Source organism: Schistocerca nitens, chromosome 4, assembly GCF_023898315.1.
Source record: "Schistocerca nitens isolate TAMUIC-IGC-003100 chromosome 4, iqSchNite1.1, whole genome shotgun sequence".
Taxonomy (NCBI): domain Eukaryota; kingdom Metazoa; phylum Arthropoda; class Insecta; order Orthoptera; family Acrididae; genus Schistocerca; species Schistocerca nitens.
The window spans coordinates 616247586-616269240 of NC_064617.1; the positions used below are offsets into that span (position 1 = coordinate 616247586).

Sequence of the window (21655 nt, forward strand, 5' to 3'; positions counted from 1 at the left end):
TCACAGTCTCCTCCCCATCTATCTCCTCTCCATCGATGTATCCCCACCTGTACGTCACTCCTGCTCCTACCCCTGTTACTGCCCCTGCTACTTCTCCCGCTACTGCCTCTGCCCCTGCTCCCAACCCCCCTCCCACTCCTGTCGCCCGCCGAGACGACTTCCCCCCTCTACCCCCTGCGACTACCGCTGCTTCCCCTACCGGAGTCTCCACCCGCCGCGCCACAGTCGCCGCCACAGAGCGCCCTACCCTCTCATCCGGTGCTCCTGCCTCACAGGAGGGCCCTGCCTCCCACCACCTCCCCATCCATCCAGTCCCTCATCCCTCCTCCCAGGCAACACCCGCCAAAAAATCTTCCAAACGGCCCAGTGGCGACCTCTCCTCTACTCCTTCCTCCAAAAGGCCACTGCCCGCCCCGCCTCCCCCACCTCCCACTGACCCCACTATGGATACCACCCCACCTCCCTCCTCTCCAGCCCCCTCCCTGTATACCTTTGTCCTAGCAAACCCTGATCCAAAATTCCTGGATGCCCGCACCCTCACCCTTGAAATCCGGAAGTACATCCCCAGTGCACCCATCACCCAACTTATCCCTCGCAGAGACTCTGTTCTCATCAAGTCTCCCTCTCCATCCTTCCATACTGATCTCCTCCGGCGCCTTCCCCGCATCACCTTTGGGCCCCACGCATCCCTCACCCCATTCCTTACATCCTCCTCTCCTCGCCAACCCCAACCGCCTCGTCGTCCGCCGACCCTCACTGCCGTCATCACCAAACTCAGCCCTGTGGTCACGGAGGCTGAGGTGTTGGCGGAACTGAATGCCCACCCCTCCCTGGAAATCCGCTCTGCCCGCCGTATTTACAACTCCTCTGGCCCTACTTTCCTCATGCGTATCTTTACAGAATCCGCCTCCTCCATCGACCACCTCCTCACGCAGGGAGCCCTGATTTTCAACCGCCGCCACCCTGTTGACCCGTCCCGTTCCCCTCCTCAATCTTACCGCTGCCAGCGTTGTCTTCTGTACAATGACCACCTCACCCAGAACTGCAAGAACCCACCCACCTGCCCCCATTGTAAAGCCTCCCACTTCCTCAAACAGTGTCCCAACCTCGCCTCCCCCCCATCCTGCAACACCTGCAATGAACCTCACCCCACCTATTCCTCCAAATGCAAAGCCAAGCCCCCTCCCACCAACCCTGAACTCACTGTCCCCCTTCGCCCCATTGACCCACCTATCCACCCTAACAATTCCCTCCGCCCTCCCCCTACGGCAGAAGACATCATCCGGTTCCTCACCGTCGTCCTGCAGAACATCCACCCCTTCCAGCGCCCCCACACACTCCAGCAGATTTCCCTCGCTGCCCGCTCTGTTTTCCACTTAAACACCTACGCCACATACTCCCACAACCAGGCCCACTTTACCTTCACCCGTCTAGACACCCTCGTTTAAGCCCCTCTCCCCTTCCCGCACCCACTCTCATGGCTCGTCAACAGTATCGTCTCCTCTACCTCAACATTCGCTCCCTCCTTGCAAACAAATACCTCTTCATGCATACCCTCTCCCAGCACCATGTTGACTCCTTCATCCTTAATGAAACCTTCCTCCGACCCCACCATGTGGTCCGCATCTCCCCTTATCTCCTTCACCGCACTGACAATCCCCTTCCCCTAGCTCGAGGCGGGGTCGCTATCGGCCACCTCCGGCATCTCCCTGTCCGGCCACAACCCCTCCTCAATGACCCAACCGAACACCTTCTCCTCAGCCTCTTTTTTCCCTCCCTCACCGTCACCTGTGCCACTATCTATATTCGCCCCGCCGCTCCTCTCCCCTTTGACTTCATTTCCCATGTTGACCGTACCTTCTCCACCTATGTGATCGCCGCTGACCTCAACATCCACAGCCGTGACCCTGCCACCCTTCGGCGGTGGCATCAGTTCCTTGCCACCCTCCATGGTGACCTTGTTCCTCTCCCACAGCACACCCGTCCTGAAAGTAACTCCACCCCCGATGTTATCCTCGCTTCCCCCAACCTCCTTGGTCGCATTGCCGTTGATGTCCTCGATCCCGTCGGTAGTGACCATCTCCCTGTCCTTCTCACCATCTCCTCTACCCGTCCTGCCACTGCAGCCACCCGCCCCCCTGCCCCTCCAAAGTCTGTCCATGACTACCACCGTGCCAATTGGGATGCCTACCGGGAATCCATTGCCTTACAGGTCGACAGCCACCCCCTCACTTTCCACCACCCTGATGACATCACCCATGCCTCTTCCTTCCTCCAGAAGACCATCACTGACGCTGTGGAGGCTCATGTCCCTACCAAACTCATCCACCCTCACCGCCCTACGCTTCCTCCGCAGGCCGTCCTTCTTCTGCGTGAATCCCGCAGGCTCTACCGCTCCTTCCTCCGCACTCGTGACCGGGATACTCTCACCCGCCACCGGCAATTACAGCGACATATCCGGAACCTCCTTACAGCAAAGAAACGCCGGGACTGGCGTCAGACATGCACACGCCTCAACTCCACCCTCCCTGTCAACTCCTCCAAGTACTGGTCAGCCTTCCACCGCCTTACTGGTAGCCATCCCACCCCGCATTACCCCATCCTCCATGACGATCGCCCTTTTCCTGACAACCTCAGTAAGGCTAACCATTTTGCTTCCCACCTATCCGAGGTCTTCTCCATTCCTGACGATCCCCATTTTGATTACTCCCTCTTCCCCACTGTCCTTGACCGCACTGACACCTCGGTCCCCCCGCTCGCCCCTAGCTTCCAGTACTTGGATCGGCTACCCCCCTCCGACATCAACACTCCCATCACCATGCAAGACATCACACTCGTCCTCCGCTCCAAACGCAACACCGCTCCTGGTCATGATGGCGTCACCTACCGTCACCTCAAGGAATCCCCTCCATCCTTCCTGTCTGTCCTTGCTACCCTGTACAATGTCCTCCTCTCCACTGGATTTTACCCTGACCTGTGGAAGACTTCCCGTGTCCTGCTGTTCCCTAAGCCTAACAAACCCCCCTCTGCTACCTCTTCCTATCGTCCCATCTGCCTCACCTCCGTGTTCAGTAAGGTCTTTGAGGCCATCCTCTCTCGCCGTATCCACTGCCACCTTAACCAGCACCGCCTCCTTCCTCTTACCCAATGTGGCTTCCGGCCTTCCTTCTCTGCTGACGACCAGCTCCTTAACCTTACCCATCTTCTTTCCCTCCAACTTAACTCCCGTCGCTCTGCTATCTTTGTTTCCCTTGACCTCCAGAACGCCTATGACCGTGTCTGGCATCCCGGGCTCCTTTTCAAACTCCAGACCTATGCTCTCCCCATCAACTTCGTCCGTCTCGTTGCTTCCTTCCTCTCCCATCGTCCCTCCTATGTGACTATCCACAATTCCAACTCCCGTACTTTCTACCCCTCTGCCGGCGTGCCCCAAGGTTCTGTCCTTTCCCCTCTCCTCTATCTCCTGTACACTGCTGATATGCCCAAACCTCCCCCTCCTGTTCATCTTCTCCAGTTCGCTGATGACACCGCCTTCCTAGCCCTTTATCCTACCCTTCAACGGTCCCAACGTACTCTCCAAACCCACCTTGACCAATTCACTGCTTGGTGCAACCAGTGGTTCCTCCGTGTTAATCCCTCCAAGACCCAGGCGATCATCATAGGCCGCACCACCCGTTCCTTCCGCCTCCATGATTTCTACCTCACCATTTATGGCCGTCCTATCCACCTCACTCCTACCCTCAAATACCTTGGCCTCACCCTCGACCGCCACCTCACCTGGACTCCCCATCTCCTTACCATCCAAAACAAAGCTCACAACCGCCTCCGCCTCCTGAAACTCCTGTCCGGCCGGACATGGGGTCTGCATCCTTCTACCATCCTCCACACCTAAAAATCCATGATCCGCCCCATCCTTTGTTATGCCAGCATCGCTTGGATTTCCGCCCCTCCCCGGTTCTATAACGCCCTCCAAATCCTCGAACGCCATGCGCTCCGCCTCGCCTTCCGCATCCGCCTTCCGTCCCCCACGCGCATCCTCTATGACCTCATCCCCTTCCCCCACCTTCTCCTTTTCCTTGAACACATCCGCACACTCTATGTTGTCCGTCGCCTTGATCCCCCTCACCCCCTGGTGTCTCCCATCCTCTCCACTCCCGACCAGTTGCCGCGCCTTTACCGTTGTGTCCCTCCCTCTCTCCATCTCCACACCCTCCATCTCCTTTCCCAACACAACTTCCACCGTCTCCCGCTCCCGGATGATGAGCTTCGCCCTGACATCTACCCTTCCTACCAACTCTAACCCCCTCTTCCTGCCTCCTCCTCAGGGCTCCCTCTCCTCCCCCTCCCTCCTTCTGAGCGGATTTCCCCTCCCCCTCCATCTCTTGTGCCTTCTTTCAGTGTCTCTGCGCTCCCTCCTGCCCTGTCTTCCCTTTTCCTCTCCCGCCCCATGTGTCTCCTGCCTCTTCGTGAACCCACGGTTACCCCTCCTCCCTTCCTCCCGCCGCTTCCCCAGCTGCCCCATGCTCTCCCCTCCTTTTCCATCCTCTCTGCCCTTTCCCTCGGCAGGTCCCACCTGGTAGTTTTCTTCTTCGTCGTGTGTGCTCCGAGTGGGTTTTAAATGTGTTGTTTCGGAGTGTTTTTAATACTGTGGCCGACTTTTAACCTGTGCCTGTGCATCTAGTGACTTCCATGTGTTTTAAGAATCACCCATTGTGTTTTTTTTTAACTTTCTGGTGACTTTTTTAACTGTCCCCAATGAACGTATACATATCAGTGTATTTTTACCTCCATTTTCTCCCCTTACTCTGTTTTATGTTCCCCCTTTTTACCTCCTTATGTATGTATTATTTTATTCTTGTTTTAATTGTCATATCACTCGGCTGAAGAGCGGCGGATTGTGCTGCTGACAGCCCTCCCCTGCCCATATGGGGCAGGGGAATGAAATCACAATAAAGAAAAAAAAAAAAAAAAAAAAGTTGATCGGCACTCTGGTTTCCCTTCAAAACGAATAAATCTTTCGCCTTTTACTAAAGATTTCCGTGGAGGGGAACATTAAATGAGTCTAGAAGGTATTTTTTGTAGTGCTCGGCTATTGCTGAGCCACAATCTCAAGTAAAACGTAATGTGAGTAGCAAGAGGTAGATTGTGTTGTGAGAATGAAGGGCGTGGATTAGCGGATCACGTTTGGCCTGAAATGGCGTGCAGTGTGTTAGACGATTGTGTAGAGAGAGTGAGAGAGGGGGGGACAGAGCTATTTATTGTCCTGCAAACTCTTGGTGAACCCTTTCCGTACCTCAGTTGTAGATGATTTGAGAATGTTTACTTGCACTGCAGTTGCACAACAGCATATAAGCTGATATTTGGAAGTGAATGATGAATGATTGTCTTTGTAATAAATACTGGTATGTGATAAGTAGATTTTGTTTTGAAAGCCAAAATAATTTTTACCGCAGAAGTTTGTGATTTGTAGGTATGATGTGAGTGAGATTTGGGCTGAAGATGGTGGTTAGTTGGGCAGGATGAGTATTTCAATTGTTTTCAATAGAGTGGATATTAGTGGCACTGGCTTGTTGCCATAATGTGGCATTGGTTCTTTGTTCATAACAGTGTACTCAGTTTTGTAGAGGATTTAGGTGAGAAAGAGACAGAGACAGTTGTTGAATATGACATAGATAGCTAGAAATGAATTGAGTAGCAATTTCCTGCTAGGTGTAGTTTGGGTATGATGTGTCTCAGTGAGAGATAAATCTTGAAATTGAAGGGTTGTTCCTTGCTACAGTCTTGGAAACTATGTATCTGGTGTTGACTCCAATGTTTTCAAGATTACTTGTGTACAAAATTGGCCAGACTTTGCAGTTTCTTCTTCAATAAATCAGTGGAAGGTGGTGCAGATAATGGTAAAAATGTTCAGTGCCTCCTGTGAGTTGTTGATGCTGCTTGTCTTTTAAGTAAAATTGATAGGGGCTCTTGATTGACCCAGCCATACACAGAGCTGGTGCATACTTGGCTTGAGAAGACTTTGGTCAGTAAATGATGAAATACCAACACAGTGGTCACAACAAAGCTCCTTTCCCTGCATTTTAGTTTCCCTCGGGTATAGAGTGACACGATATTGTCAGAGGATGTGCAGATAATCACTTTGATCAGGCTGTTCGTTTTTTTAATGCTCTTTTACCAGAATCCATTCATAGTGATTAGTGTGTTCTCTGTTGGAACACGATGAGAACATTGTGTGAAGTGCACAGAAGTAGCTATTTTAGTATGTATGAAAATGTGAGGTAACCACTGTTACTCCTAAATTTCTGTGGAATTAAGTTTTCTGTGTGTGTGTGTGTGTGTGTGTTTGAAAATCCCAGAGGTTCAAGTTGGTAGTTTATATGTTGCAAGCGAAAAAAGCTTTTTAGTAAACTGAGGCACTAGCATTAGTTGCCTGTTCACTGTGACAAGGAAGCTAGTATAAAAAGTAGCTTGTGGTTTTGTTTGCAAAGAAGTGCTCATGGGATGAAAGCACTGCTTGAGATTATTCTGAGATGATGGGGGGATTGCTAAACATCTAGCATTTTAGTAAGGAGCTTGTCGGACTATTTGTATAGTTGTAAAATTATTTGTTATTTGATGAGAAATTTCTTTATTCATAGCACATGGGCCATCATAGTTGAAGCATAAAGATTGGCATGGTATGCGTAGGTCTGCAAAATGTCCTGACAGTGATGTTCATAGGAACTTGTTGTATACTTTGATTCTTCATCTGTTTAACAGTAGACATAAGAAATGTATTAGTGGAGCAAGTAGCTGTGAAATTAGTAGTGTATGATTGATAGTATGGACGTGGCGCTTGAAGGAAGTGTGAGGAGAAGCAATACTCGTGATAGGCGACGAGAGGTACAGAGAGAAACACATTTATTGCGAGTATTGTATATCAGCAGCTCTTGGGCGGGTATCAAGTAAGACGCAAAGTGATTTTTTTTTTTTTTTTTTTCTTTATTGTGATTTCATTCCCCTGCCCCATACGGGCAGGGGAGGGCTGTCAGCAGCACAATCCGCCGCTCTTCAGCCGAGTGATATGACAATTAAAACAAGAATAAAATAATACATACATAAGGAGGTAAAAAGGGGGAACATAAAACAGAGTAAGGGGAGAAAATGGAGGTAAAAATACACTGATATGTAGACGTTCATTGGGGACAGTTAAAAAAGTCACCAGAAAGTTAAAAAAACACAATTGGTGATTCTTAAAACACATGGAAGTCACTAGATGCACAGGCACAGGTTAAAAGTCGGCCACAGTATTAAAAACACTCCGAAACAACACACTTAAAACCCACTCGGAGCACACACGACGAAGAATAAAACTACCAGGTGGGACCTGCCGAGGGAAAGGGCAGAGAGGATGGAAAAGGAGGGGAGAGCATGGGGCAGCTGGGGAAGCGGCGGGAGGAAGGGAGGAGGGGAACCGTGGGTTCACGAAGAGGCAGGAGACACATGGGGCGGGAGAGGAAAAGGGAAGACAGGGCAGGAGGGAGCGCAGAGACACTGAAAGAAGGCACAAGAGATGGAGGGGGAGGGGAAATCCGCTCAGAAGGAGGGAGGGGGAGGAGAGGGAGCCCTGAGGAGGAGGCAGGAAGAGGGGGTTAGAGTTGGTAGGAAGGGTAGATGTCAGGGCGAAGCTCATCATCCGGGAGCGGTAGACGGTGGAAGTTGTGTTGGGAAAGGAGATGGAGGGTGTGGAGATGGAGAGAGGGAGGGACACAACGGTAAAGGCGCGGCAACTGGTCGGGAGTGGAGAGGAAGGGAGACACCAGGGGGTGAGGGGGATCAAGGCGACGGACAACATAGAGTGTGCGGATGTGTTCAAGGACGCAAAGTGAAACGAAAGAGGAAGTATGCATGAAAGTGGCCAAATATCGACAAGAGTTCGCACTGTTAGGGTGAGGTGAATAAGCTAGTGTGGTGCGAAAATTTTCGAAGAGAGAGGCGGTTTTAAAGAAAGCACAAGAGTCCTATGAATGCCCTCTTGTGTGTTTCTCTTTCAGTGGCTATTTGGCATGTCTGCTTGCGCCATAGAAAGCTACTGTATGTGCCCCAGGCCCCCATCTAGCGGCCGGAGGTGCAAGCGGTGTTTACATACAGTCTCGCCTGAGGCAATGGTCTCTCATTTCGGAACGCAAGAAGCACTGGTAGCGCACAAAAATAGCCGAGTGAGATCATTGCGGCCAAGTAAGGGTAGAAGTAGGTTCTTTGCAGAATGTCCGAGCTTAAGAAATTCTTCGATAAGTAAATCGCGAAATGTGAAGAATGTGTCGTATTCTCGTAGGGCGTGTTGACGGTCTCGTGGCATAAGTAGCGAGCGGTGATAGCTTGCAAGCAAGATCATACTTCACAGGATCATTTCTGTAGTATGTCTTCAACTCTCTCTAGTTCAACGCTGGAGTAGACGTAACCACGATGATGAGTGGTAGCACTCTCCCTGAGCGTGAGGCTTGCGATCAAGATTCATCGCATCTTGGTTGTAATCGATGATCGTTCACCACATTCTGAGGGATGTGGGAAGGGAATAGCGCTTTCCGAGTGGTGGTTTTATTATATAGATTAGAAGCATAAGTCATACTGTTGGTATCGGGACCCGCGTTGTTGCAGAAATGTCGCTACAGGTTGTGGAAAGACTTCGATTGCGACATGTCATGAAAGCCTCGTGGAAGTTTCTCGAGTGGCACGGGGGACGAGCCATTTGATTTGGCCTGCTCCAAGTGCTAGGCTTGGATTACAACGACGTACTTTTGAGTTACAAGAATGAGTGAGCAACACAAGAAGAGTGCAATTGATGACCATAAAAAGCTGACACACAACACAGTCTTGATAATCACCACTAATGCATGATGTACGAAACATTTAGGAGGAGCACGTTTGGCTAGCAAACATGAATTGAGTGATTTGCAAGGCAGTGTAATCTGCAAGAAGGAATGCATGAAATTCGCAAATGAATAAGACTGGTTCAAATACTATCGACAGAAATTTTATTTCTGTTGTCAACTAGTATTAATTAGTTGTGTGGGAGCAGGGGGATATTTCCCTTGCACCATACATCTACATACACGTTGCGTGTGATGTGGCCTAGTTTTGCGTACAAAGAACTATCTAGTTGTCAGTTTTTTGAGTGAACGAGAGAGATTAGTGTTAGATGCAGAGCAGTGCGGGCAGTTGTGTGTCGGACGTTGTATGTCGGACGTGGGTCGCCGACAGGAATTATGCGTGCTGCCATCTGTCGGCAGGTGAGGTAATGAAGCAGCTTGAATGGTGACAGAAATGATGAAAATAGTTATCTAAAGAGTAATAGCGACGACATTTGGCAGACACGTATTTCAGCGTTGACAGTTAGTTTGGGGTGTGTGCTTGCATGACACTGGAAGTCTGTTGACGGTGTAGAAGTAGACAAGACGGCAAGAATTTTCGGCGTTCTCGCGGAGAAGTAATAGAGAAGCAGCCATAAGTATTGAAGTGAGGGCGTTGATCGGCACTCTGGTTTCCCTTCAAAACGAATAAATCTTTCGCCTTTTACTAAAGATTTCCGTGGAGGGGAACATTAAATGAGTCTAGAAGGTATTTTTTGTAGTGCTCGGCTATTGCTGAGCCACAATCTCAAGTAAAACGTAATGTGAGTAGCAAGAGGTAGATTGTGTTGTGAGAATGAAGGGCGTGGATTAGCGGATCACGTTTGGCCTGAAATGGCGTGCAGTGTGTTAGACGATTGTGTAGAGAGAGTGAGAGAGGGGGGGACAGAGCTATTTATTGTCCTGCAAACTCTTGGTGAACCCTTTCCGTACCTCAGTTGTAGATGATTTGAGAATGTTTACTTGCACTGCAGTTGCACAACAGCATATAAGCTGATATTTGGAAGTGAATGATGAATGATTGTCTTTGTAATAAATACTGGTATGTGATAAGTAGATTTTGTTTTGAAAGCCAAAATAATTTTTACCGCAGAAGTTTGTGATTTGTAGGTATGATGTGAGTGAGATTTGGGCTGAAGATGGTGGTTAGTTGGGCAGGATGAGTATTTCAGTTGTTTTCAATAGAGTGGATATTAGTGGCACTGGCTTGTTGCCATAATGTGGCATTGGTTCTTTGTTCATAACAGTGTACTCAGTTTTGTAGAAGATTTAGGTGAGAAAGAGACAGTTGTTGAATATGACATAGATAGCTAGAAATGAATTGAGTAGCAATTTCCTGCTAGGTGTAGTTTGGGTATGATGTGTCTCAGTGAGAGATAAATCTTGAAATTGAAGGGTTGTTCCTTGCTACAGTCTTGGAAACTATGTATCTGGTGTTGACTCCAATGTTTTCAAGATTACTTGTGTACAAAATTGGCCAGACTTTGCAGTTTCTTCTTCAATAAATCAGTGGAAGGTGGTGCAGATAATGGTAAAAATGTTCAGTGCCTCCTGTGAGTTGTTGATGCTGCTTGTCTTTTAAGTAAAATTGATAGGGGCTCTTGATTGACCCAGCCATACACAGAGCTGGTGCATACTTGGCTTGAGAAGACTTTGGTCAGTAAATGATGAAATACCAATACAGTGGTCACAACAAAGCTCCTTTCCCTGCATTTTAGTTTCCCTCGGGTATAGAGTGACATGATATTGGCAGAGGATGTGCAGATAATCACTTTGATCAGGCTGTTCGTTTTTTTAATGCTCTTTTACCAGAATCCATTCATAGTGATTAGTGTGTTCTCTGTTGGAACACGATGAGAACATTGTGTGAAGTGCACAGAAGTAGCTATTTTAGTATGTATGAAAATGTGAGGTAACCACTGTTACTCCTAAATTTCTGTGGAATTAAGTTTTCTGTGTGTGTGTGTGTGTGTGTGTTTGAAAATCCCAGAGGTTCAAGTTGGTAGTTTATATGTTGCAAGCGAAAAAAGCTTTTTAGTAAACTGAGGCACTAGCATTAGTTCCCTGTTCACTGTGACAAGGAAGCTAGTATAAAAAGTAGCTTGTGGTTTTGTTTGCAAAGAAGTGCTCATGGGATGAAAGCACTGCTTGAGATTATTCTGAGATGATGGGGGGATTGCTAAACATCTAGCATTTTAGTAAGGAGCTTGTCGGACTATTTGTATAGTTGTAAAATTATTTGTTATTTGATGAGAAATTTCTTTATTCATAGCACATGGGCCATCATAGTTGAAGCATAAAGATTGGCATGGTATGCGTAGGTCTGCAAAATGTCCTGACAGTGATGTTCATAGGAACTTGTTGTATACTTTGATTCTTCATCTGTTTAACAGTAGACATAAGAAATGTATTAGTGGAGCAAGTAGCTGTGAAATTAGTAGTGTATGATTGATAGTATGGACGTGGCGCTTGAAGGAAGTGTTTGTTTAGCTGTGGGTGTTTTCATAATTGCCATGTGAGGAGAAGCAATACTCGTGATAGGCGACGAGAGGTACAGAGAGAAACACATTTATTGCGAGTATTGTATATCAGCAGCTCTTGGGCGGGTATCAAGTAAGACGCAAAGTGAAACGAAAGAGGAAGTATGCATGAAAGTGGCCAAATATCGACAAGAGTTCGCACTGTTAGGGTGAGGTGAATAAGCTAGTGCGGTGCGAAAATTTTCGAAGAGAGAGGCGGTTTTAAAGAAAGCACAAGAGTCCTATGAATGCCCTCTTGTGTGTTTCTCTTTCAGTGGCTATTTGGCATGTCTGCTTGCGCCATAGAAAGCTACTGTATGTGCCCCAGGCCCCCATCTAGCGGCCGGAGGTGCAAGCGGTGTTTACATACAGTCTCGCCTGAGGCAATGGTCTCTCATTTCGGAACGCAAGAAGCACTGGTAGCGCACAAAAATAGCCGAGTGAGATCATTGCGGCCAAGTAAGGGTAGAAGTAGGTTCTTTGCAGAATGTCCGAGCTTAAGAAATTCTTCGATAAGTAAATCGCGAAATGTGAAGAATGTGTCGTATTCTCGTAGGGCGTGTTGACGGTCTCGTGGCATAAGTAGCGAGCGGTGATAGCTTGCAAGCAAGATCATACTTCACAGGATCATTTCTGTAGTATGTCTTCAACTCTCTCTAGTTCAACGCTGGAGTAGACGTAACCACGATGATGAGTGGTAGCACTCTCCCTGAGCGTGAGGCTTGCGATCAAGATTCATCGCATCTTGGTTGTAATCGATGATCGTTCACCACATTCTGAGGGATGTGGGAAGGGAATAGCGCTTTCCGAGTGGTGGTTTTATTATATAGATTAGAAGCATAAGTCATACTGTTGGTATCGGGACCCGCGTTGTTGCAGAAATGTCGCTACAGGTTGTGGAAAGACTTCGATTGCGACATGTCATGAAAGCCTCGTGGAAGTTTCTCGAGTGGCACGGGGGACGAGCCATTTGATTTGGCCTGCTCCAAGTGCTAGGCTTGGATGACAACGACGTACTTTTGAGTTACAAGAATGAGTGAGCAACACAAGAAGAGTGCAATTGATGACCATAAAAAGCTGACACACAACACAGTCTTGATAATCACCACTAATGCATGATGTACGAAACATTTAGGAGGAGCACGTTTGGCTAGCAAACATGAATTGAGTGATTTGCAAGGCAGTGTAATCTGCAAGAAGGAATGCATGAAATTCGCAAATGAATAAGACTGGTTCAAATACTATCGACAGAAATTTTATTTCTGTTGTCAACTAGTATTAATTAGTTGTGTGGGAGCAGGGGGATATTTCCCTTGCACCATACATCTACATACACGTTGCGTGTGATGTGGCCTAGTTTTGCGTACAAAGAACTATCTAGTTGTCAGTTTTTTGAGTGAACGAGAGAGATTAGTGTTAGATGCAGAGCAGTGCGGGCAGTTGTGTGTCGGACGTTGTATGTCGGACGTGGGTCGCCGACAGGAATTATGCGTGCTGCCATCTGTCGGCAGGTGAGGTAATGAAGCAGCTTGAATGGTGACACAAATGATGAAAATAGTTATCTAAAGAGTAATAGCGACGACATTTGGCAGACACGTATTTCAGCGTTGACAGTTAGTTTGGGGTGTGTGCTTGCATGACACTGGAAGTCTGTTGACGGTGTAGAAGTAGACAAGACGGCAAGAATTTTCGGCGTTCTCGCGGAGAAGTAATAGAGAAGCAGCCATAAGTATTGAAGTGAGGGCGTTGATCGGCACTCTGGTTTCCCTTCAAAACGAATAAATCTTTCGCCTTTTACTAAAGATTTCCGTGGAGGGGAACATTAAATGAGTCTAGAAGGTATTTTTTGTAGTGCTCGGCTATTGCTGAGCCACAATCTCAAGTAAAACGTAATGTGAGTAGCAAGAGGTAGATTGTGTTGTGAGAATGAAGGGCGTGGATTAGCGGATCACGTTTGGCCTGAAATGGCGTGCAGTGTGTTAGACGATTGTGTAGAGAGAGTGAGAGAGGGGGGGACAGAGCTATTTATTGTCCTGCAAACTCTTGGTGAACCCTTTCCGTACCTCAGTTGTAGATGATTTGAGAATGTTTACTTGCACTGCAGTTGCACAACAGCATATAAGCTGATATTTGGAAGTGAATGATGAATGATTGTCTTTGTAATAAATACTGGTATGTGATAAGTAGATTTTGTTTTGAAAGCCAAAATAATTTTTACCGCAGAAGTTTGTGATTTGTAGGTATGATGTGAGTGAGATTTGGGCTGAAGATGGTGGTTAGTTGGGCAGGATGAGTATTTCAATTGTTTTCAATAGAGTGGATATTAGTGGCACTGGCTTGTTGCCATAATGTGGCATTGGTTCTTTGTTCATAACAGTGTACTCAGTTTTGTAGAAGATTTAGGTGAGAAAGAGACAGTTGTTGAATATGACATAGATAGCTAGAAATGAATTGAGTAGCAATTTCCTGCTAGGTGTAGTTTGGGTATGATGTGTCTCAGTGAGAGATAAATCTTGAAATTGAAGGGTTGTTCCTTGCTACAGTCTGGGAAACTATGTATCTGGTGTTGACTCCAATGTTTTCAAGATTACTTGTGTACAAAATTGGCCAGACTTTGCAGTTTCTTCTTCAATAAATCAGTGGAAGGTGGTGCAGATAATGGTAAAAATGTTCAGTGCCTCCTGTGAGTTGTTGATGCTGCTTGTCTTTTAAGTAAAATTGATAGGGGCTCTTGATTGACCCAGCCATACACAGAGCTGGTGCATACTTGGCTTGAGAAGACCTTGGTCAGTAAATGATGAAATACCAACACAGTGGTCACAACAAAGCTCCTTTCCCTGCATTTTAGTTTCCCTCGGGTATAGAGTGACATGATATTGGCAGAGGATGTGCAGATAATCACTTTGATCAGGCTGTTCGTTTTTTTAATGCTCTTTTACCAGAATCCATTCATAGTGATTAGTGTGTTCTCTGTTGGAACACGATGAGAACATTGTGTGAAGTGCACAGAAGTAGCTATTTTAGTATGTATGAAAATGTGAGGTAACCACTGTTACTCCTAAATTTCTGTGGAATTAAGTTTTCTGTGTGTGTGTGTGTGTGTGTGTGTTTGAAAATCCCAGAGGTTCAAGTTGGTAGTTTATATGTTGCAAGCGAAAAAAGCTTTTTAGTAAACTGAGGCACTAGCATTAGTTCCCTGTTCACTGTGACAAGGAAGCTAGTATAAAAAGTAGCTTGTGGTTTTGTTTGCAAAGAAGTGCTCATGGGATGAAAGCACTGCTTGAGATTATTCTGAGATGATGGGGGGATTGCTAAACATCTAGCATTTTAGTAAGGAGCTTGTCGGACTATTTGTATAGTTGTAAAATTATTTGTTATTTGATGAGAAATTTCTTTATTCATAGCACATGGGCCATCATAGTTGAAGCATAAAGATTGGCATGGTATGCGTAGGTCTGCAAAATGTCCTGACAGTGATGTTCATAGGAACTTGTTGTATACTTTGATTCTTCATCTGTTTAACAGTAGACATAAGAAATGTATTAGTGGAGCAAGTAGCTGTGAAATTAGTAGTGTATGATTGATAGTATGGACGTGGCGCTTGAAGGAAGTGTTTGTTTAGCTGTGGGTGTTTTCATAATTGCCATGTGAGGAGAAGCAATACTCGTGATAGGCGACGAGAGGTACAGAGAGAAACACATTTATTGCGAGTATTGTATATCAGCAGCTCTTGGGCGGGTATCAAGTAAGACGCAAAGTGAAACGAAAGAGGAAGTATGCATGAAAGTGGCCAAATATCGACAAGAGTTCGCACTGTTAGGGTGAGGTGAATAAGCTAGTGCGGTGCGAAAATTTTCGAAGAGAGAGGCGGTTTTAAAGAAAGCACAAGAGTCCTATGAATGCCCTCTTGTGTGTTTCTCTTTCAGTGGCTATTTGGCATGTCTGCTTGCGCCATAGAAAGCTACTGTATGTGCCCCAGGCCCCCATCTAGCGGCCGGAGGTGCAAGCGGTGTTTACATACAGTCTCGCCTGAGGCAATGGTCTCTCATTTCGGAACGCAAGAAGCACTGGTAGCGCACAAAAATAGCCGAGTGAGATCATTGCGGCCAAGTAAGGGTAGAAGTAGGTTCTTTGCAGAATGTCCGAGCTTAAGAAATTCTTCGATAAGTAAATCGCGTAATGTGAAGAATGTGTCGTATTCTCGTAGGGCGTGTTGACGGTCTCGTGGCATAAGTAGCGAGCGGTGATAGCTTGCAAGCAAGATCATACTTCACAGGATCATTTCTGTAGTATGTCTTCAACTCTCTCTAGTTCAACGCTGGAGTAGACGTAACCACGATGATGAGTGGTAGCACTCTCCCTGAGCGTGAGGCTTGCGATCAAGATTCATCGCATCTTGGTTGTAATCGATGATCGTTCACCACATTCTGAGGGATGTGGGAAGGGAATAGCGCTTTCCGAGTGGTGGTTTTATTATATAGATTAGAAGCATAAGTCATACTGTTGGTATCGGGACCCGCGTTGTTGCAGAAATGTCGCTACAGGTTGTGGAAAGACTTCGATTGCGACATGTCATGAAAGCCTCGTGGAAGTTTCTCGAGTGGCACGGGGGACGAGCCATTTGATTTGGCCTGCTCCAAGTGCTAGGCTTGCATGACAACGACGTACTTTTGAGTTACAAGAATGAGTGAGCAACACAAGAAGAGTGCAATTGATGACCATAAAAAGCTGACACACAACACAGTCTTGATAATCACCACTAATGCATGATGTACGAAACATTTAGGAGGAGCACGTTTGGCTAGCAAACATGAATTGAGTGATTTGCAAGGCAGTGTAATCTGCAAGAAGGAATGCATGAAATTCGCAAATGAATAAGACTGGTTCAAATACTATCGACAGAAATTTTATTTCTGTTGTCAACTAGTATTAATTAGTTGTGTGGGAGCAGGGGGATATTTCCCTTGCACCATACATCTACATACACGTTGCGTGTGATGTGGCCTAGTTTTGCGTACAAAGAACTATCTAGTTGTCAGTTTTTTGAGTGAACGAGAGAGATTAGTGTTAGATGCAGAGCAGTGCGGGCAGTTGTGTGTCGGACGTTGTATGTCGGACGTGGGTCGCCGACAGGAATTATGCGTGCTGCCATCTGTCGGCAGGTGAGGTAATGAAGCAGCTTGAATGGTGACAGAAATGATGAAAATAGTTATCTAAAGAGTAATAGCGACGACATTTGGCAGACACGTATTTCAGCGTTGACAGTTAGTTTGGGGTGTGTGCTTGCATGACACTGGAAGTCTGTTGACGGTGTAGAAGTAGACAAGACGGCAAGAATTTTCGGCGTTCTCGCGGAGAAGTAATAGAGAAGCAGCCATAAGTATTGAAGTGAGGGCGTTGATCGGCACTCTGGTTTCCCTTCAAAACGAATAAATCTTTCGCCTTTTACTAAAGATTTCCGTGGAGGGGAACATTAAATGAGTCTAGAAGGTATTTTTTGTAGTGCTCGGCTATTGCTGAGCCACAATCTCAAGTAAAACGTAATGTGAGTAGCAAGAGGTAGATTGTGTTGTGAGAATGAAGGGCGTGGATTAGCGGATCACGTTTGGCCTGAAATGGCGTGCAGTGTGTTAGACGATTGTGTAGAGAGAGTGAGAGAGGGGGGGACAGAGCTATTTATTGTCCTGCAAACTCTTGGTGAACCCTTTCCGTACCTCAGTTGTAGATGATTTGAGAATGTTTACTTGCACTGCAGTTGCACAACAGCATATAAGCTGATATTTGGAAGTGAATGATGAATGATTGTCTTTGTAATAAATACTGGTATGTGATAAGTAGATTTTGTTTTGAAAGCCAAAATAATTTTTACCGCAGAAGTTTGTGATTTGTAGGTATGATGTGAGTGAGATTTGGGCTGAAGATGGTGGTTAGTTGGGCAGGATGAGTATTTCAGTTGTTTTCAATAGAGTGGATATTAGTGGCACTGGCTTGTTGCCATAATGTGGCATTGGTTCTTTGTTCATAACAGTGTACTCAGTTTTGTAGAAGATTTAGGTGAGAAAGAGACAGTTGTTGAATATGACATAGATAGCTAGAAATGAATTGAGTAGCAATTTACTGCTAGGTGTAGTTTGGGTATGATGTGTCTCAGTGAGAGATAAATCTTGAAATTGAAGGGTTGTTCCTTGCTACAGTCTTGGAAACTATGTATCTGGTGTTGACTCCAATGTTTTCAAGATTACTTGTGTACAAAATTGGCCAGACTTTGCAGTTTCTTCTTCAATAAATCAGTGGAAGGTGGTGCAGATAATGGTAAAAATGTTCAGTGCCTCCTGTGAGTTGTTGATGCTGCTTGTCTTTTAAGTAAAATTGATAGGGGCTCTTGATTGACCCAGCCATACACAGAGCTGGTGCATACTTGGCTTGAGAAGACTTTGGTCAGTAAATGATGAAATACCAACACAGTGGTCACAACAAAGCTCCTTTCCCTGCATTTTAGTTTCCCTCGGGTATAGAGTGACATGATATTGGCAGAGGATGTGCAGATAATCACTTTGATCAGGCTGTTCGTTTTTTTAATGCTCTTTTACCAGAATCCATTCATAGTGATTAGTGTGTTCTCTGTTGGAACACGATGAGAACATTGTGTGAAGTGCACAGAAGTAGCTATTTTAGTATGTATGAAAATGTGAGGTAACCACTGTTACTCCTAAATTTCTGTGGAATTAAGTTTTCTGTGTGTGTGTGTGTGTGTGTGTGTTTGAAAATCCCAGAGGTTCAAGTTGGTAGTTTATATGTTGCAAGCGAAAAAAGCTTTTTAGTAAACTGAGGCACTAGCATTAGTTGCCTGTTCACTGTGACAAGGAAGCTAGTATAAAAAGTAGCTTGTGGTTTTGTTTGCAAAGAAGTTTTCATGGGATGAAAGCACTGCTTGAGATTATTCTGAGATGATGGGGGGATTGCTAAACATCTAGCATTTTAGTAAGGAGCTTGTCGGACTATTTGTATAGTTGTAAAATTATTTGTTATTTGATGAGAAATTTCTTTATTCATAGCACATGGGCCATCATAGTTGAAGCATAAAGATTGGCATGGTATGCGTAGGTCTGCAAAATGTCCTGACAGTGATGTTCATAGGAACTTGTTGTATACTTTGATTCTTCATCTGTTTAACAGTAGACATAAGAAATGTATTAGTGGAGCAAGTAGCTGTGAAATTAGTAGTGTATGATTGATAGTATGGACGTGGCGCTTGAAGGAAGTGTTTGTTTAGCTGTGGGTGTTTTCATAATTGCCATGTGAGGAGAAGCAATACTCGTGATAGGCGACGAGAGGTACAGAGAGAAACACATTTATTGCGAGTATTGTATATCAGCAGCTCTTGGGCGGGTATCAAGTAAGACGCAAAGTGAAACGAAAGAGGAAGTATGCATGAAAGTGGCCAAATATCGACAAGAGTTCGCACTGTTAGGGTGAGGTGAATAAGCTAGTGCGGTGCGAAAATTTTCGAAGAGAGAGGCGGTTTTAAAGAAAGCACAAGAGTCCTATGAATGCCCTCTTGTGTGTTTCTCTTTCAGTGGCTATTTGGCATGTCTGCTTGCGCCATAGAAAGCTACTGTATGTGCCCCAGGCCCCCATCTAGCGGCCGGAGGTGCAAGCGGTGTTTACATACAGTCTCGCCTGAGGCAATGGTCTCTCATTTCGGAACGCAAGAAGCACTGGTAGCGCACAAAAATAGCCGAGTGAGATCATTGCGGCCAAGTAAGGGTAGAAGTAGGTTCTTTGCAGAATGTCCGAGCTTAAGAAATTCTTCGATAAGTAAATCGCGAAATGTGAAGAATGTGTCGTATTCTCGTAGGGCGTGTTGACGGTCTCGTGGCATAAGTAGCGAGCGGTGATAGCTTGCAAGCAAGATCATACTTCACAGGATCATTTCTGTAGTATGTCTTCAACTCTCTCTAGTTCAACGCTGGAGTAGACGTAACCACGATGATGAGTGGTAGCACTCTCCCTGAGCGTGAGGCTTGCGATCAAGATTCATCGCATCTTGGTTGTAATCGATGATCGTTCACCACATTCTGAGGGATGTGGGAAGGGAATAGCGCTTTCCGAGTGGTGGTTTTATTATATAGTTTAGAAGCATAAGTCATACTGTTGGTATCGGGACCCGCGTTGTTGCAGAAATGTCGCTACAGGTTGTGGAAAGACTTCGATTGCGACATGTCATGAAAGCCTCGTGGAAGTTTCTCGAGTGGCACGGGGGACGAGCCATTTGATTTGGCCTGCTCCAAGTGCTAGGCTTGGATGACAACGACGTACTTTTGAGTTACAAGAATGAGTGAGCAACACAAGAAGAGTGCAATTGATGACCATAAAAAGCTGACACACAACACAGTCTTGATAATCACCACTAATGCATGATGTACGAAACATTTAGGAGGAGCACGTTTGGCTAGCAAACATGAATTGAGTGATTTGCAAGGCAGTGTAATCTGCAAGAAGGAATGCATGAAATTCGCAAATGAATAAGACTGGTTCAAATACTATCGACAGAAATTTTATTTCTGTTGTCAACTAGTATTAATTAGTTGTGTGGGAGCAGGGGGATATTTCCCTTGCACCATACATCTACATACACGTTGCGTGTGATGTGGCCTAGTTTTGCGTACAAAGAACTATCTAGTTGTCAGTTTTTTGAGTGAACGAGAGAGATTAGTGTTAGATGCAGAGCAGTGCGGGCAGTTGTGTGTCGGACGTTGTATGTCGGACGTGGGTCGCCGACAGGAATTATGCGTGCTGCCATCTGTCGGCAGGTGAGGTAATGAAGCAGCTTGAATGGTGACAGAAATGATGAAAATAGTTATCTAAAGAGTAATAGCGACGACATTTGGCAGACACGTATTTCAGCGTTGACAGTTAGTTTGGGGTGTGTGCTTGCATGACACTGGAAGTCTGTTGACGGTGTAGAAGTAGACAAGACGGCAAGAATTTTCGGCGTTCTCGCGGAGAAGTAATAGAGAAGCAGCCATAAGTATTGAAGTGAGGGCGTTGATCGGCACTCTGGTTTCCCTTCAAAACGAATAAATCTTTCGCCTTTTACTAAAGATTTCCGTGGAGGGGAACATTAAATGAGTCTAGAAGGTATTTTTTGTAGTGCTCGGCTATTGCTGAGCCACAATCTCAAGTAAAACGTAATGTGAGTAGCAAGAGGTAGATTGTGTTGTGAGAATGAAGGGCGTGGATTAGCGGATCACGTTTGGCCTGAAATGGCGTGCAGTGTGTTAGACGATTGTGTAGAGAGAGTGAGAGAGGGGGGGACAGAGCTATTTATTGTCCTGCAAACTCTTGGTGAACCCTTTCCGTACCTCAGTTGTAGATGATTTGAGAATGTTTACTTGCACTGCAGTTGCACAACAGCATATAAGCTGATATTTGGAAGTGAATGATGAATGATTGTCTTTGTAATAAATACTGGTATGTGATAAGTAGATTTTGTTTTGAAAGCCAAAATAATTTTTACCGCAGAAGTTTGTGATTTGTAGGTATGATGTGAGTGAGATTTGGGCTGAAGATGGTGGTTAGTTGGGCAGGATGAGTATTTCAGTTGTTTTCAATAGAGTGGATATTAGTGGCACTGGCTTGTTGCCATAATGTGGCATTGGTTCTTTGTTCATAACAGTGTACTCAGTTTTGTAGAAGATTTAGGTGAGAAAGAGACAGTTGTTGAATATGACATAGATAGCTAGAAATGAATTGAGTAGCAATTTCCTGCTAGGTGTAGTTTGGGTATGATGTGTCTCAGTGAGAGATAAATCTTGAAATTGAAGGGTTGTTCCTTGCTACAGTCTTGGAAACTATGTATCTGGTGTTGACTCCAATGTTTTCAAGATTACTTGTGTACAAAATTGGCCAGACTTTGCAGTTTCTTCTTCAATAAATCAGTGGAAGGTGGTGCAGATAATGGTAAAAATGTTCAGTGCCTCCTGTGAGTTGTTGATGCTGCTTGTCTTTTAAGTAAAATTGATAGGGGCTCTTGATTGACCCAGCCATACACAGAGCTGGTGCATACTTGGCTTGAGAAGACTTTGGTCAGTAAATGATGAAATACCAACACAGTGGTCACAACAAAGCTCCTTTCCCTGCATTTTAGTTTCCCTCGGGTATAGAGTGACATGATATTGGCAGAGGATGTGCAGATAATCACTTTGATCAGGCTGTTCGTTTTTTTAATGCTCTTTTACCAGAATC

The 21655-nt window shown here is 45.7% G+C and overlaps 9 non-coding genes across 9 annotated transcripts; all 9 read left to right on the top strand.

The window, feature by feature from the left end:
• The first annotated feature begins 4983 nt into the window (after window positions 1-4983).
• LOC126254591 (U5 spliceosomal RNA) lies at window positions 4984-5102 on the top strand. Its single transcript, XR_007546256.1, has one exon. It is a non-coding gene; the product is annotated as a U5 spliceosomal RNA (small nuclear RNA).
• A 3264-nt stretch (window positions 5103-8366) lies between these two features.
• On the top strand, window positions 8367-8573 carry LOC126254399 (small nucleolar RNA U3). The gene has a single exon (XR_007546092.1). It is a non-coding gene; the product is annotated as a small nucleolar RNA U3 (small nucleolar RNA).
• Window positions 8574-9511: 938 nt separating this feature from the next.
• On the top strand, window positions 9512-9630 carry LOC126254593 (U5 spliceosomal RNA). The gene has a single exon (XR_007546257.1). It is a non-coding gene; the product is annotated as a U5 spliceosomal RNA (small nuclear RNA).
• Window positions 9631-12015: 2385 nt separating this feature from the next.
• On the top strand, window positions 12016-12222 carry LOC126254400 (small nucleolar RNA U3). Its single transcript, XR_007546093.1, has one exon. It is a non-coding gene; the product is annotated as a small nucleolar RNA U3 (small nucleolar RNA).
• Window positions 12223-13160: 938 nt separating this feature from the next.
• Window positions 13161-13279, top strand: LOC126254594 (U5 spliceosomal RNA). Its single transcript, XR_007546258.1, has one exon. It is a non-coding gene; the product is annotated as a U5 spliceosomal RNA (small nuclear RNA).
• A 2387-nt stretch (window positions 13280-15666) lies between these two features.
• LOC126254401 (small nucleolar RNA U3) lies at window positions 15667-15873 on the top strand. Its single transcript, XR_007546094.1, has one exon. It is a non-coding gene; the product is annotated as a small nucleolar RNA U3 (small nucleolar RNA).
• Window positions 15874-16811: 938 nt separating this feature from the next.
• LOC126254595 (U5 spliceosomal RNA) lies at window positions 16812-16930 on the top strand. The gene has a single exon (XR_007546259.1). It is a non-coding gene; the product is annotated as a U5 spliceosomal RNA (small nuclear RNA).
• A 2387-nt stretch (window positions 16931-19317) lies between these two features.
• On the top strand, window positions 19318-19524 carry LOC126254402 (small nucleolar RNA U3). The gene has a single exon (XR_007546095.1). It is a non-coding gene; the product is annotated as a small nucleolar RNA U3 (small nucleolar RNA).
• A 938-nt stretch (window positions 19525-20462) lies between these two features.
• LOC126254596 (U5 spliceosomal RNA) lies at window positions 20463-20581 on the top strand. The gene has a single exon (XR_007546260.1). It is a non-coding gene; the product is annotated as a U5 spliceosomal RNA (small nuclear RNA).
• The last annotated feature ends 1074 nt before the right edge of the window (window positions 20582-21655 follow it).